We start from the raw sequence: 14,186 nt of genomic DNA on the forward strand, positions 1-14,186 counted from the left end.
GCTGCTGCTGCTGCTGCTTGCTGCTGCTGCTGCTGCTTGCTGCTGCTGCTGCTGCTTGCTGCTGCTGCTGCTTGCTGCTGCTGCTGCTGCTTGCTGCTGCTGCTGCTGCTTGCTGCTGCTGCTGCTGCTTGCTGCTGCTGCTGCTGCTTGCTGCTGCTGCTGCTGCTTGCTGCTGCTGCTGCTGCTGCTTGCTGCTGCTGCTGCTGCTTGCTGCTGCTGCTGCTGCTTGCTGCTGCTGCTGCTGCTTGCTGCTGCTGCTGCTGCTTGCTGCTGCTGCTGCTGCTTGCTGCTGCTGCTGCTGCTTGCTGCTGCTGCTGCTGCTTGCTGCTGCTGCTGCTGCTTGCTGCTGCTGCTGCTGCTGCTGCTGCTGCTTGCTGCTGCTGCTGCTGCTTGCTGCTGCTGCTGCTTGCTGCTGCTGCTGCTGCTGCTTGCTGCTGCTGCTGCTGCTTGCTGCTGCTGCTGCTGCTGCTTGCTGCTGCTGCTGCTGCTGCTTGCTGCTGCTGCTGCTGCTGCTTGCTGCTGCTGCTGCTGCTGCTTGCTGCTGCTGCTTGCTGCTGCTTGCTGCTGCTGCTGCTGCTGCTTGCTGCTGCTGCTGCTGCTGCTTGCTGCTGCTGCTGCTGCTGCTGCTTGCTGCTGCTTGCTGCTGCTGCTGCTGCTTGCTGCTGCTGCTGCTGCTGCTGCTGCTGCTGCTGCTGCTGCTGCTGTGCTGCTGCTGCTGCTGCTGCTGCTGCTGCTGCTTGCTGCTGCTGCTGCTGCTGCTGCTGCTGCTGCTGCTGCTGCTGCTGCTGCTGCTGCTGCTGCTGCTGCTGCTGCTGCTGCTGCTGCTGCTGCTGCTGCTGCTGCTGCTGCTGCTGCTGCTGCTGCTGCTGCTGCTGCTGCTGCTGCTGCTGCTGCTGCTGCTGCTGCTGCTGCTGCTGCGCTGCTGCTGCTGCTGCTGCTGCTGCTGCTGCTGCTGCTGCTGCTGCTGCTGCTGCTGCTGCTGCTGCTGCTGCTGCTGCTGCTGCTGCTGCTGCTGCTGCTGCTGCTGCTGCTGCTGCTGCTGCTGCTGCTGCTGCTGCTGCTGCTGCTGCTGCTGCTGCTGCTGCTGCTGCTGCTGCTGCTGCTGCTGCTGCTGCTGCTGCTGCTGCTGCTGCTGCTGCTGCTTGCTGCTTGCTGCTGCTGCTGCTGCTTGCTGCTGCTGCTTGCTGCTTGCTGCTTGCTGCTGCTGCTTGCTGCTTGCTGCTGCTGCTTGCTGCTGCTGCTTGCTGCTGCTTGCTGCTGCTGCTTGCTGCTGCTGCTTGCTGCTGCTGCTGCTTGCTGCTGCTGCTTGCTGCTGCTGCTTGCTGCTGCTTGCTGCTGCTTGCTGCTGCTTGCTGCTGCTTGCTGCTGCTTGCTGCTGCTGCTTGCTGCTGCTTGCTGCTGCTGCTTGCTGCTGCTGCTTGCTGCTGCTGCTTGCTGCTGCTGCTTGCTGCTGCTGCTTGCTGCTGCTGCTTGCTGCTGCTGCTTGCTGCTGCTGCTTGCTGCTGCTGCTTGCTGCTGCTGCTTGCTGCTGCTGCTTGCTGCTGCTGCTGCTGCTGCTGCTGCTTGCTGCTGCTGCTGCTTGCTGCTGCTGCTGCTTGCTGCTGCTGCTGCTGCTTGCTGCTGCTGCTGCTGCTGCTTGCTGCTGCTGCTTGCTGCTAGCTGCTGCTGCTGCTGCTTGCTGCTGCTGCTGCTGCTGCTGCTTGCTGCTGCTGCTTGCTGCTGCTGCTGCTGCTGCTGCTGCTGCTGCTGCTGCTGCTGCTTGCTGCTGCTGCTGCTGCTGCTGCTGCTGCTGCTTGCTGCTGCTGCTGCTTGCTGCTGCTGCTGCTTGCTGCTGCTGCTGCTTGCTGCTGCTGCTGCTTGCTGCTGCTGCTGCTGCTGCTGCTGCTGCTGCTTGCTGCTGCTGCTGCTTGCTGCTGCTGCTGCTTGCTGCTGCTGCTGCTGCTGCTGCTGCTGCTGCTTGCTGCTGCTGCTGCTGCTGCTGCTGCTGCTTGCTGCTGCTGCTGCTTGCTGCTGCTGCTGCTGCTGCTTGCTGCTGCTGCTGCTTGCTGCTGCTTGCTGCTGCTGCTGCTTGCTGCTGCTGCTGCTTGCTGCTGCTGCTGCTGCTGCTGCTGCTGCTTGCTGCTGCTGCTGCTTGCTGCTGCTGCTGCTTGCTGCTGCTGCTGCTGCTGCTGCTGCTGCTGCTGCTGCTGCTGCTTGCTGCTGCTGCTGCTGCTGCTGCTGCTGCTGCTGCTGCTGCTGCTGCTGCTGCTGCTGCTGCTGCTGCTGCTGCTGCTGCTGCTGCTGCTGCTGCTGCTGCTGCTGCTGCTGCTGCTGCTGCTGCTGCTGCTGCTGCTGCTGCTGCTGCTGCTGCTGCTGCTGCTGCTGCTGCTGCTGCTGCTGCTGCTGCTGCTGCTGCTGCTTGCTGCTGCTGCTGCTGCTGCTGCTGCTGCTGCTGCTGCTGCTGCTGCTGCTGCTGCTGCTGCTTGCTGCTGCTGCTGCTGCTGCTGCTGCTGCTGCTGCTGCTGCTGCTGCTGCTGCTGCTGCTGCTGCTGCTGCTGCTGCTGCTGCTGCTGCTGCTGCTGCTGCTGCTGCTGCTGCTGCTGCTGCTGCTGCTGCTGCTGCTGCTGCTGCTGCTGCTGCTGCTGCTGCTGCTGCTGCTGCTGCTGCTGCTGCTGCTGCTGCTGCTGCTGCTGCTGCTGCTGCTGCTGCTGCTGCTGCTGCTGCTGCTGCTGCTGCTGCTGCTGCTGCTGCTGCTGCTGCTGCTGCTGCTGCTGCTGCTGCTGCTGCTGCTGCTGCTGCTGCTGCTGCTGCTGCTGCTGCTGCTGCTGCTGCTGCTGCTGCTGCTGCTGCTGCTGCTGCTGCTGCTGCTGCTGCTGCTGCTGCTGCTGCTGCTGCTGCTGCTGCTGCTGCTGCTGCTGCTGCTGCTGCTGCTGCTGCTGCTGCTGCTGCTGCTGCTGCTGCTGCTTGCTGCTGCTGCTGCTTGCTGCTGCTGCTGCTGCTGCTGCTTGCTGCTGCTGCTGCTGCTGTGCTGCTGCTGCTGCTGCTGCTGCTGCTGCTGCTGCTGCTGCTGCTGCTGCTGCTTGCTGCTGCTGCTGCTTGCTGCTGCTTGCTGCTGCTGCTGCTTGCTGCTGCTGCTGCTTGCTGCTGCTGCTGCTGCTGCTGCTGCTGCTGCTGCTGCTTGCTGCTGCTGCTGCTTGCTGCTGCTGCTGCTTGCTGCTGCTGCTGCTTGCTGCTGCTGCTGCTTGCTGCTGCTGCTGCTTGCTGCTGCTGCTGCTTGCTGCTGCTGCTGCTTGCTTGCTGCTGCTGCTTGCTGCTGCTGCTGCTTGCTGCTGCTGCTGCTTGCTGCTGCTGCTGCTTGCTGCTGCTGCTGCTTGCTGCTGCTGCTGCTTGCTGCTGCTGCTGCTTGCTGCTGCTGCTGCTGCTGCTGCTGCTGCTGCTGCTTGCTGCTGCTGCTGCTTGCTGCTGCTGCTGCTTGCTGCTGCTGCTGCTTGCTGCTGCTGCTGCTTGCTGCTGCTGCTGCTTGCTGCTGCTGCTGCTTGCTGCTGCTGCTGCTTGCTGCTGCTGCTGCTTGCTGCTGCTGCTGCTTGCTGCTGCTGCTGCTTGCTGCTGCTGCTGCTTGCTGCTGCTGCTGCTTGCTGCTGCTGCTGCTTGCTGCTGCTGCTGCTTGCTGCTGCTGCTGCTTGCTGCTGCTGCTGCTTGCTGCTGCTGCTGCTTGCTGCTGCTGCTGCTTGCTGCTGCTGCTGCTTGCTGCTGCTGCTGCTTGCTGCTGCTGCTGCTTGCTGCTGCTGCTGCTTGCTGCTGCTGCTGCTTGCTGCTGCTGCTGCTTGCTGCTGCTGCTGCTGCTGCTGCTGCTGCTGCTGCTGCTGCTGCTGCTGCTGCTGCTGCTGCTGCTGCTGCTGCTGCTGCTGCTGCTGCTGCTGCTGCTGCTGCTGCTGCTGCTGCTGCTGCTGCTGCTGCTGCTGCTGCTGCTGCTGCTGCTGCTGCTGCTGCTGCTGCTGCTGCTGCTGCTGCTGCTGCTGCTGCTGCTGCTGCTGCTGCTGCTGCTGCTGCTGCTGCTGCTGCTGCTGCTGCTGCTGCTGCTGCTGCTGCTGCTGCTGCTGCTGCTGCTGCTGCTGCTGCTGCTGCTGCTGCTGCTGCTGCTGCTGCTGCTGCTGCTGCTGCTGCTGCTGCTGCTGCTGCTGCTGCTGCTGCTGCTGCTGCTGCTGCTGCTGCTGCTGCTGCTGCTGCTGCTGCTGCTGCTGCTGCTGCTGCTGCTGCTGCTGCTGCTGCTGCTGCTGCTGCTGCTGCTGCTGCTGCTGCTGCTGCTGCTGCTGCTGCTGCTGCTGCTGCTGCTGCTGCTGCTGCTGCTGCTGCTGCTGCTGCTGCTGCTGCTGCTGCTGCTGCTGCTGCTGCTGCTGCTGCTGCTGCTGCTGCTGCTGCTGCTGCTGCTTGCTGCTGCTGCTGCTTGCTGCTGCTGCTGCTTGCTGCTGCTGCTGCTTGCTGCTGCTGCTGCTTGCTGCTGCTGCTGCTGCTGCTGCTGCTGCTGCTGCTGCTGCTGCTGCTGCTGCTGCTGCTGCTGCTGCTGCTGCTGCTGCTGCTGCTGCTGCTGCTGCTGCTGCTGCTGCTGCTGCTGCTGCTGCTGCTGCTGCTGCTGCTGCTGCTGCTGCTGCTGCTGCTGCTGCTGCTGCTGCTGCTGCTGCTGCTGCTGCTGCTGCTGCTGCTGCTGCTGCTGCTGCTGCTGCTGCTGCTGCTGCTGCTGCTGCTGCTGCTGCTGCTGCTGCTGCTGCTGCTGCTGCTGCTGCTGCTGCTGCTGCTGCTGCTGCTGCTGCTGCTGCTGCTGCTGCTGCTGCTGCTGCTGCTGCTGCTGCTGCTGCTGCTGCTGCTGCTGCTGCTGCTGCTGCTGCTGCTGCTGCTGCTGCTGCTGCTGCTGCTGCTGCTGCTGCTGCTGCTGCTGCTGCTGCTGCTGCTGCTGCTGCTGCTGCTGCTGCTGCTGCTGCTGCTGCTGCTGCTGCTGCTGCTGCTGCTGCTGCTGCTGCTGCTGCTGCTGCTGCTGCTGCTGCTGCTGCTGCTGCTGCTGCTGCTGCTGCTGCTGCTGCTGCTGCTGCTGCTGCTGCTGCTGCTGCTGCTGCTGCTGCTGCTGCTGCTGCTGCTGCTGCTGCTGCTGCTGCTGCTGCTGCTGCTGCTGCTGCTGCTGCTGCTGCTGCTGCTGCTGCTGCTGCTGCTGCTGCTGCTGCTGCTGCTGCTGCTGCTGCTGCTGCTGCTGCTGCTGCTGCTGCTGCTGCTGCTGCTGCTGCTGCTGCTGCTGCTGCTGCTGCTGCTGCTGCTGCTGCTGCTGCTGCTGCTGCTGCTGCTGCTGCTGCTGCTGCTGCTGCTGCTGCTGCTGCTGCTGCTGCTGCTGCTGCTGCTGCTGCTGCTGCTGCTGCTGCTGCTGCTGCTGCTGCTGCTGCTGCTGCTGCTGCTGCTGCTGCTGCTGCTGCTGCTGCTGCTGCTGCTGCTGCTGCTGCTGCTGCTGCTGCTGCTGCTGCTGCTGCTGCTGCTGCTGCTGCTGCTGCTGCTGCTGCTGCTGCTGCTGCTGCTGCTGCTGCTGCTGCTGCTGCTGCTGCTGCTGCTGCTGCTGCTGCTGCTGCTGCTGCTGCTGCTGCTGCTGCTGCTGCTGCTGCTGCTGCTGCTGCTGCTGCTGCTGCTGCTGCTGCTGCTGCTGCTGCTGCTTGCTGCTGCTGCTGCTGCTTGCTGCTGCTGCTGCTGCTGCTTGCTGCTGCTGCTGCTGCTGCTGCTGCTGCTGCTGCTTGCTGCTGCTGCTGCTGCTGCTGCTGCTGCTGCTGCTGCTGCTGCTGCTGCTGCTGCTGCTGCTGCTGCTGCTGCTGCTGCTGCTGCTGCTTGCTGCTGCTGCTGCTTGCTGCTGCTGCTGCTGCTGCTGCTGCTGCTGCTGCTGCTGCTGCTGCTGCTGCTGCTGCTGCTGCTGCTGCTGCTGCTGCTGCTGCTGCTGCTGCTGCTGCTGCTGCTGCTGCTGCTGCTGCTGCTGCTGCTGCTGCTGCTGCTGCTGCTGCTGCTGCTGCTGCTGCTGCTGCTGCTGCTGCTGCTGCTGCTGCTGCTGCTGCTGCTGCTGCTGCTGCTGCTGCTGCTGCTGCTGCTGCTGCTGCTGCTGCTGCTGCTGCTGCTGCTGCTGCTGCTGCTGCTGCTGCTGCTGCTGCTGCTGCTGCTGCTGCTGCTGCTGCTGCTGCTGCTGCTGCTGCTGCTGCTGCTGCTGCTGCTGCTGCTGCTGCTGCTGCTGCTGCTGCTGCTGCTGCTGCTGCTGCTGCTGCTGCTGCTGCTGCTGCTGCTGCTGCTGCTGCTGCTGCTGCTGCTGCTGCTGCTGCTGCTGCTGCTGCTGCTGCTGCTGCTGCTGCTGCTGCTGCTGCTGCTGCTGCTGCTGCTGCTGCTGCTGCTGCTGCTGCTGCTGCTGCTGCTGCTGCTGCTGCTGCTGCTGCTGCTGCTGCTGCTGCTGCTGCTGCTGCTGCTGCTGCTGCTGCTGCTGCTGCTGCTGCTGCTGCTGCTGCTGCTGCTGCTGCTGCTGCTGCTGCTGCTGCTGCTGCTGCTGCTGCTGCTGCTGCTGCTGCTGCTGCTGCTGCTGCTGCTGCTGCTGCTGCTGCTGCTGCTGCTGCTGCTGCTGCTGCTGCTGCTGCTGCTGCTGCTGCTGCTGCTGCTGCTGCTGCTGCTGCTGCTGCTGCTGCTGCTGCTGCTGCTGCTGCTGCTGCTGCTGCTGCTGCTGCTGCTGCTGCTGCTGCTGCTGCTGCTGCTGCTGCTGCTGCTGCTGCTGCTGCTGCTGCTGCTGCTGCTGCTGCTGCTGCTGCTGCTGCTGCTGCTGCTGCTGCTGCTGCTGCTGCTGCTGCTGCTGCTGCTGCTGCTGCTGCTGCTGCTGCTGCTGCTGCTGCTGCTGCTGCTGCTGCTGCTGCTGCTGCTGCTGCTGCTGCTGCTGCTGCTGCTGCTGCTGCTGCTGCTGCTGCTGCTGCTGCTGCTGCTGCTGCTGCTGCTGCTGCTGCTGCTGCTGCTGCTGCTGCTGCTGCTGCTGCTGCTGCTGCTGCTGCTGCTGCTGCTGCTGCTGCTGCTGCTGCTGCTGCTGCTGCTGCTGCTGCTGCTGCTGCTGCTGCTGCTGCTGCTGCTGCTGCTGCTGCTGCTGCTGCTGCTGCTGCTGCTGCTGCTGCTGCTGCTGCTGCTGCTGCTGCTGCTGCTGCTGCTGCTGCTGCTGCTGCTGCTGCTGCTGCTGCTGCTGCTGCTGCTGCTGCTGCTGCTGCTGCTGCTGCTGCTGCTGCTGCTGCTGCTGCTGCTGCTGCTGCTGCTGCTGCTGCTGCTGCTGCTGCTGCTGCTGCTGCTGCTGCTGCTGCTGCTGCTGCTGCTGCTGCTGCTGCTGCTGCTGCTGCTGCTGCTGCTGCTGCTGCTGCTGCTGCTGCTGCTGCTGCTGCTGCTGCTGCTGCTGCTGCTGCTGCTGCTGCTGCTGCTGCTGCTGCTGCTGCTGCTGCTGCTGCTGCTGCTGCTGCTGCTGCTGCTGCTGCTGCTGCTGCTGCTGCTGCTGCTGCTGCTGCTGCTGCTGCTGCTGCTGCTGCTGCTGCTGCTGCTGCTGCTGCTGCTGCTGCTGCTGCTGCTGCTGCTGCTGCTGCTGCTGCTGCTGCTGCTGCTGCTGCTGCTGCTGCTGCTGCTGCTGCTGCTGCTGCTGCTGCTGCTGCTGCTGCTGCTGCTGCTGCTGCTGCTGCTGCTGCTGCTGCTGCTGCTGCTGCTGCTGCTGCTGCTGCTGCTGCTGCTGCTGCTGCTGCTGCTGCTGCTGCTGCTGCTGCTGCTGCTGCTGCTGCTGCTGCTGCTGCTGCTGCTGCTGCTGCTGCTGCTGCTGCTGCTGCTGCTGCTGCTGCTTGCTGCTTGCTGCTGCTGCTTGCTGCTGCTTGCTGCTGCTTGCTGCTGCTGCTTGCTGCTGCTTGCTGCTGCTGCTTGCTGCTGCTGCTTGCTGCTGCTTGCTGCTGCTTGCTGCTGCTTGCTGCTGCTTGCTGCTGCTTGCTGCTGCTGCTTGCTGCTGCTTGCTGCTGCTGCTTGCTGCTGCTGCTTGCTGCTGCTGCTTGCTGCTGCTGCTTGCTGCTGCTGCTTGCTGCTGCTGCTTGCTGCTTGCTGCTGCTGCTGCTTGCTGCTGCTGCTGCTTGCTGCTGCTGCTGCTTGCTGCTGCTGCTGCTGCTTGCTGCTGCTGCTGCTTGCTGCTGCTGCTGCTGCTTGCTGCTGCTGCTGCTGCTTGCTGCTGCTGCTGCTGCTTGCTGCTGCTGCTGCTTGCTGCTGCTGCTGCTTGCTGCTGCTGCTGCTGCTTGCTGCTGCTGCTGCTTGCTGCTGCTGCTGCTTGCTGCTGCTGCTGCTTGCTGCTGCTGCTGCTTGCTGCTGCTGCTGCTGCTTGCTGCTGCTGCTGCTTGCTGCTGCTGCTGCTTGCTGCTGCTGCTGCTTGCTGCTGCTGCTGCTTGCTGCTGCTGCTGCTGCTGCTGCTTGCTGCTGCTGCTGCTTGCTGCTGCTGCTGCTTGCTGCTGCTGCTGCTTGCTGCTGCTGCTGCTGCTTGCTGCTGCTGCTGCTTGCTGCTGCTGCTGCTTGCTGCTGCTGCTGCTTGCTGCTGCTGCTGCTTGCTGCTGCTGCTGCTTGCTGCTGCTTGCTGCTGCTGCTGCTTGCTGCTGCTGCTGCTTGCTGCTGCTGCTGCTTGCTGCTGCTGCTGCTTGCTGCTGCTGCTGCTTGCTGCTGCTGCTGCTTGCTGCTGCTGCTGCTGCTTGCTGCTGCTGCTGCTTGCTGCTGCTGCTGCTTGCTGCTGCTGCTGCTTGCTGCTGCTGCTGCTGCTGCTTGCTGCTGCTGCTGCTTGCTGCTGCTGCTGCTTGCTGCTGCTGCTGCTGCTGCTGCTGCTGCTGCTTGCTGCTGCTGCTGCTTGCTGCTGCTGCTGCTTGCTGCTGCTGCTGCTGCTGCTTGCTGCTGCTGCTGCTTGCTGCTGCTGCTGCTGCTTGCTGCTGCTGCTGCTTGCTGCTGTTGCTGCTTGCTGCTGCTGCTGCTTGCTGCTGCTGCTGCTTGCTGCTGCTGCTGCTTGCTGCTGCTGCTGCTGCTGCTGCTGCTGCTGCTGCTGCTGCTGCTGCTGCTGCTGCTGCTGCTGCTGCTGCTGCTGCTGCTGCTGCTGCTGCTGCTGCTGCTGCTGCTGCTGCTGCTGCTGCTGCTGCTGCTGCTGCTGCTGCTGCTGCTGCTGCTGCTGCTGCTGCTGCTGCTGCTGCTGCTGCTGCTGCTGCTGCTGCTGCTGCTGCTGCTGCTGCTGCTGCTGCTGCTGCTGCTGCTGCTGCTGCTGCTGCTGCTGCTGCTTGCTGCTGCTGCTGCTGCTTGCTGCTGCTGCTGCTGCTTGCTGCTGCTTGCTGCTGCTGCTGCTGCTTGCTGCTGCTGCTGCTGCTGCTGCTGCTGCTGCTGCTGCTGCTGCTGCTGCTGCTGCTGCTGCTGCTGCTGCTGCTGCTGCTGCTGCTGCTGCTGCTGCTGCTGCTGCTGCTGCTGCTGCTGCTGCTGCTGCTGCTGCTGCTGCTGCTGCTTGTACTGCTACTGCTACTGCTGCTGCTACTACTACTACTACTACTACTACTACTACTACTACTACTACTACTACTACTACTACTACTACTACTACTACTACTACTACTACTACTACTACTTCTACTACTACTACTACTACTACTACTACTACTACTACTACTACTACTTGTACGACACCACTTTATTTTTCAGAGCTGCACAGTTGCCATATCTCGAGAAACAAGCCACAAAATGTTTACAGTCACTGTTAGAATGTTCTCAAAATAATTTATTATACATAAACACTGCAAGAACGAAAGGTGTGCTATTCCTGCCCCGTAACAAGTTTACAAATCTGCCACCACTTGGTTCAAGCATCGGTCAATCACTATCGGAACGGTCCCAGTGATTAAAAGCTTAGGTGTTATTTTTAATGAGAAATAGAGCTGGAATGATCACGTCGACATGGTGATGGACAAGCTGACAAAGGTTGTCGGTATTTTGTGTCGATTGAGATACTTCATGCCGAAAAGCACTAAGGAGATGTGGTGCAGTGCGCGGTTTTCTTCTGTTGTAAATTATTGCTTTTTGGTGTGGGGCACCACGTCTTTTACAAATATTGTTACGACGAAGTGGCAGAGGAAGACGAAGTGGCCTCTCGCGTGAAAGGACGAACAAAGAAGAGATTAATGCAGCTCCCTGTTTGTGTTGGTGCTCCCTGCTAGGAACTCTTTATTCTAACCCCCAACACTTGCAAATAAATGTTAATAGTATTTCCCCATAGCAATATTAAAAGCTTGTATCTCCTTGAAAAGAACGCCGTACGAAATGTTATGAATACTCCTCTGCTAGGACGCATTGAACCGATTTTCAATAAAGTTTGAATCACTCGCTTACCACAGCTGTATGAAGCTTTACTACTACGGCGCTGTAAATCCCATGCTAATCAAAATATTTGCCCTATGGTAAAGTTGTCAGGTTTACAATGCAAAGAGCCAAAGTACTCTACAGGAGCGACGCCCAAATAGTATGTACCTAGGATGCTAAAAAATTACGGCTATCAAATGCTGAGCTAGACCCTCTCGCATCAACTAAATATGCAGTTTGAATTGATGTACAGCTAATGCGAAATCTGTTATTTTTTCTTTTTTTGTTCTTTGAAAGCGCTCTGAAGTTGTGTACCACTGCAATGCCTCTGCGGGGTGCGTCGGCCTCGTCAAGCCTTTCACTGGCTTTTCTAGGAATAGCTACATTACGATAGCATTTCGAGCCTTCTGCGTGGCGGCGCCGCCACGCTGTCACGTGGTTGGTCACGTGGTGCAAAGCAGCTGGCGGTGGCGCGGCGCCGTGGCTGATCACGTGGTTCATCACGTGGTGGTCACGTGACCAAGTTCCACTCAGCCAGCTGTAGCTATCGCTTCACTCGAGGTTTAACCAGAGCTAAACCAGCACCATTTTTTTGGTGGCCGCACCCAACATCGACATGTTGTTAAATAAACATGATTTTGATTCTGATTCTGAAACAGCCCTCTAGCCTTTCTATGCCACATTTAGTTGAACCTAGTTAGTCATGCCTTTTAGTTGAACCTAGTAGCGGCTAACTAGCTTGAATGCTGATGTTACAATAAGGGTTTAGGTTTTTTTTAAATTATTACCCTTGATTGTGTAGATATTCATACTTGTGCATTATGCCCTTCTGACTGGCTGATGTACGAGACTGTACCTGCGTTATGTTTGTCATACTGAGGCCCTTACATGCGCACAAATACATTTAGTTACAAAACCAGGTCAGCACGCACTGAGTTGGGGTTTTGTTTTAGCGCAGGATTTTCCTTTGAATCAAATTTTGCAAAACCAATTTTCGATTATCGATAACTGTTAATGACGATGTTAAAAAATTTCCAACTTCGTGAGACACAAATAAAAATGAAGGGGGAAGCTTCATTTTTTGGAAAAATCACGTTCACATCCCACAAAACAAACCTATCCACACATTTGGCACTTCATTCTCTTAATGCAGTGTTTCAGGATACTACGATCAACAGCACCAAAATTGCTTTACAATAACGATACGCTGACAATGAACTAGCAAGGATGTACACATAAATGACGGCATGGTTAGACTGTGTACCCTGTTTGTTGAAGCAGCTTGGAGCCGCCGCGGTGGCTGAGTGGTTATGGCCCTCGGCTGCTGGCCCGAAAGACGCTGGTTCGATCCCGGCCGCGGAGGTCGAATTTCGATGGAGGCGAAATTCTAGAGGCCCGTGTGCTGTGCGATGTCAGTGCACGTTAAAGAACCCCAGGTGGTTGAAATTTCCGGAGCCCTTCACTACGGCGCCTCTCATAGCCTGAGTCGCTTTGGGACGTTAAACCCCTATAAACCAAACCAAACCGAAGCAGCTTCATGAAAATAAGGGAAAATGGCCCAAAAGAGAACGTGACTTACAACATAAAAAGGTGTTTTACCAGCGCAAGAATGCGCGGACGAAGAAACTCAATATGAAGACAAACGAGCGCTGAACTGCAACTTTATTTTGGAAAAACGCGAAAACCCTTTCATATTTACCCTCAGAGCCACTGCGCACCAGGAAAAACCCAGGAAATCAAAGCACGTGTCAATCAGCAGGATCAAATGGCACGAAAAGAGTTGAACTACACAGAAAAACAGGTAAAAAGCCAAACCCCAATAGGTTAAAAACAACCAGCGCGATAAAATTGCGCGAAAGAAGTTTTCTCTCCTCTCTTTTCTGCATAAAAAAACGAAAAGGAACGAACAAAAACGCGACACGAAAAACCCGCCCTTAAAAGTGAATAACAGAACAAGACAAACTGCAATATGTAAGCACTACGAACATGGAGCCCATAAAACACGCGATGTATATGAAAGCCGAAAGGAAACACGTTCTACGACACAGATTGACGCAGCGCAACGGAATGAGGATGAGAAGAAACACGAAACACAGGAGACAGGACAGGAACACAGACTGTGGTCATGTCATATTATCTAAGACCCGCCGATGGAGCTCTCGCCCGCATTAATCTGGGGTGGTTATTAATTTTACCACAGCCAGGGTGGCCTATTTTAGTAAGTGGTGACTTTAACGCGCCATTTTCGGACTGGGGGCACCCCACTTCAAGCCCCTGTGGTAGGGTGTGCGCAACGCATTCGCGGATGCGCTGTTTCATTTTCTGCAACGCGGAATGTGCGTCATGCTCGCCGTCCAAAATATGCTCCGGACCTTACGTGGTGGCCAGGTCCCGGCACTCCCTGGAGGCACCGGCAGCCAGAATGCTCGGGTAGTGATCACCATCCTATAATCATCACTCTCCATCCTTCAAGGTCCCGCCGATTACGCCGTAGGTGTTCTGTGGTCAATTGGAACACCTTTCGCACCACCATCGAAAATCTCTCTCTGCAGACATCTACATTACTTGTGTACTGCATACAAACTGCGCTGAAAAAGGCTACTGCAGTCACCTGTACTTACATCAATCGCCCGGCGCCGCATGTGGGTATGCTTATCATGTGGGCTGCTCGCCGACAAGCGGAGGTGGCAGCTTTCCGAGACCCGACTTCTGTTCAAGCACGGACAAGCCTGAATGACCTTACTGCCAAGGCTAGCAGATATGAACGCCATCTCTCGCGACGGCAGTGGCATGGGTGGGGTGAGCAGTTCTCGACAAAGTCATCGAATGCTTTTCTGTGGCGAACGTTCCGAGCAATGGAACATGGTTCCCGTCGTCCTGACGCAGCGGCCACAGCATGCTTCGCGGCTAACTTAACTCCGGATGAGTTCGCCAGAGAGGTCGCGCGGAAGTTTTTCCCCAAGTATGATGTGTTGCTTCTAAGGGTCACAGGTGCCCCCTTGGCTGCAATTCCAGCATATGTCGATACGCTTCCATCTACAGCCGACGCCGAGGGAATTTCAAGCCCATTTTTCATGGCCGAATTGCTTGCAGCAATAGATGAGGCCCCTCGGAAGACTGCGCCAGGTCCGGACTCCATTCCGTACGAGGTTTACAAGAACTTGAGTTCCGCTGTACTCCCTCAACTCGTCGCCACCATTAAAAAGGTATGGATGCAAGGCGTCGTACCAGATACCTGGAAATAGGCTATTGTGATCCCCATCCCAAAGCCGGGGAAGCCGCTGACAGACCAGGGTAATTTCCGGCCTATATTCTTTACTCCAACAATGCGCAAGCTTGCCGAAAAAATGCTTGCCACGTGACTGTCGTGGTGGCTTGAGCACCACGGCTTCTACCACCCCGCCCAAATTGGCTTTCGTACGTCCATTGGTACACAAGATCGACTGGCTGTCTTGGCGTCAGCAAGTCTGGCATCAACTCGCAGCCACAATGTACGTACTGTACTGGCCACGGACGTTGAAAAGGTGCACGATAATATAAGTCATGCTGCCATCCTAGAATTGCTTGATATGCTACATTGCCCCGTTAGGGTGCGCAATTTTCTTATATCCTTCCTTGAAGGCCGACACTTTGCCATACGCCTCAATGGTGAGGCCGTCGGATCATTTGTGCCTCTTCCCAGCGTACCCCAGGGATCGGTTTTATCGCCAGCATTATTCAATATTGCGTTTATCCCCCTCGCATGGTACTTACTTGATGTCGCAGAGAATAAGTTATTATTGTACGCTGATGACATATCGGTGTGGAGCACTCACAACGACCTGATGGTT

Source organism: Amblyomma americanum, chromosome 2, assembly GCF_052857255.1.
Source record: "Amblyomma americanum isolate KBUSLIRL-KWMA chromosome 2, ASM5285725v1, whole genome shotgun sequence".
NCBI lineage: Eukaryota > Metazoa > Arthropoda > Arachnida > Ixodida > Ixodidae > Amblyomma > Amblyomma americanum.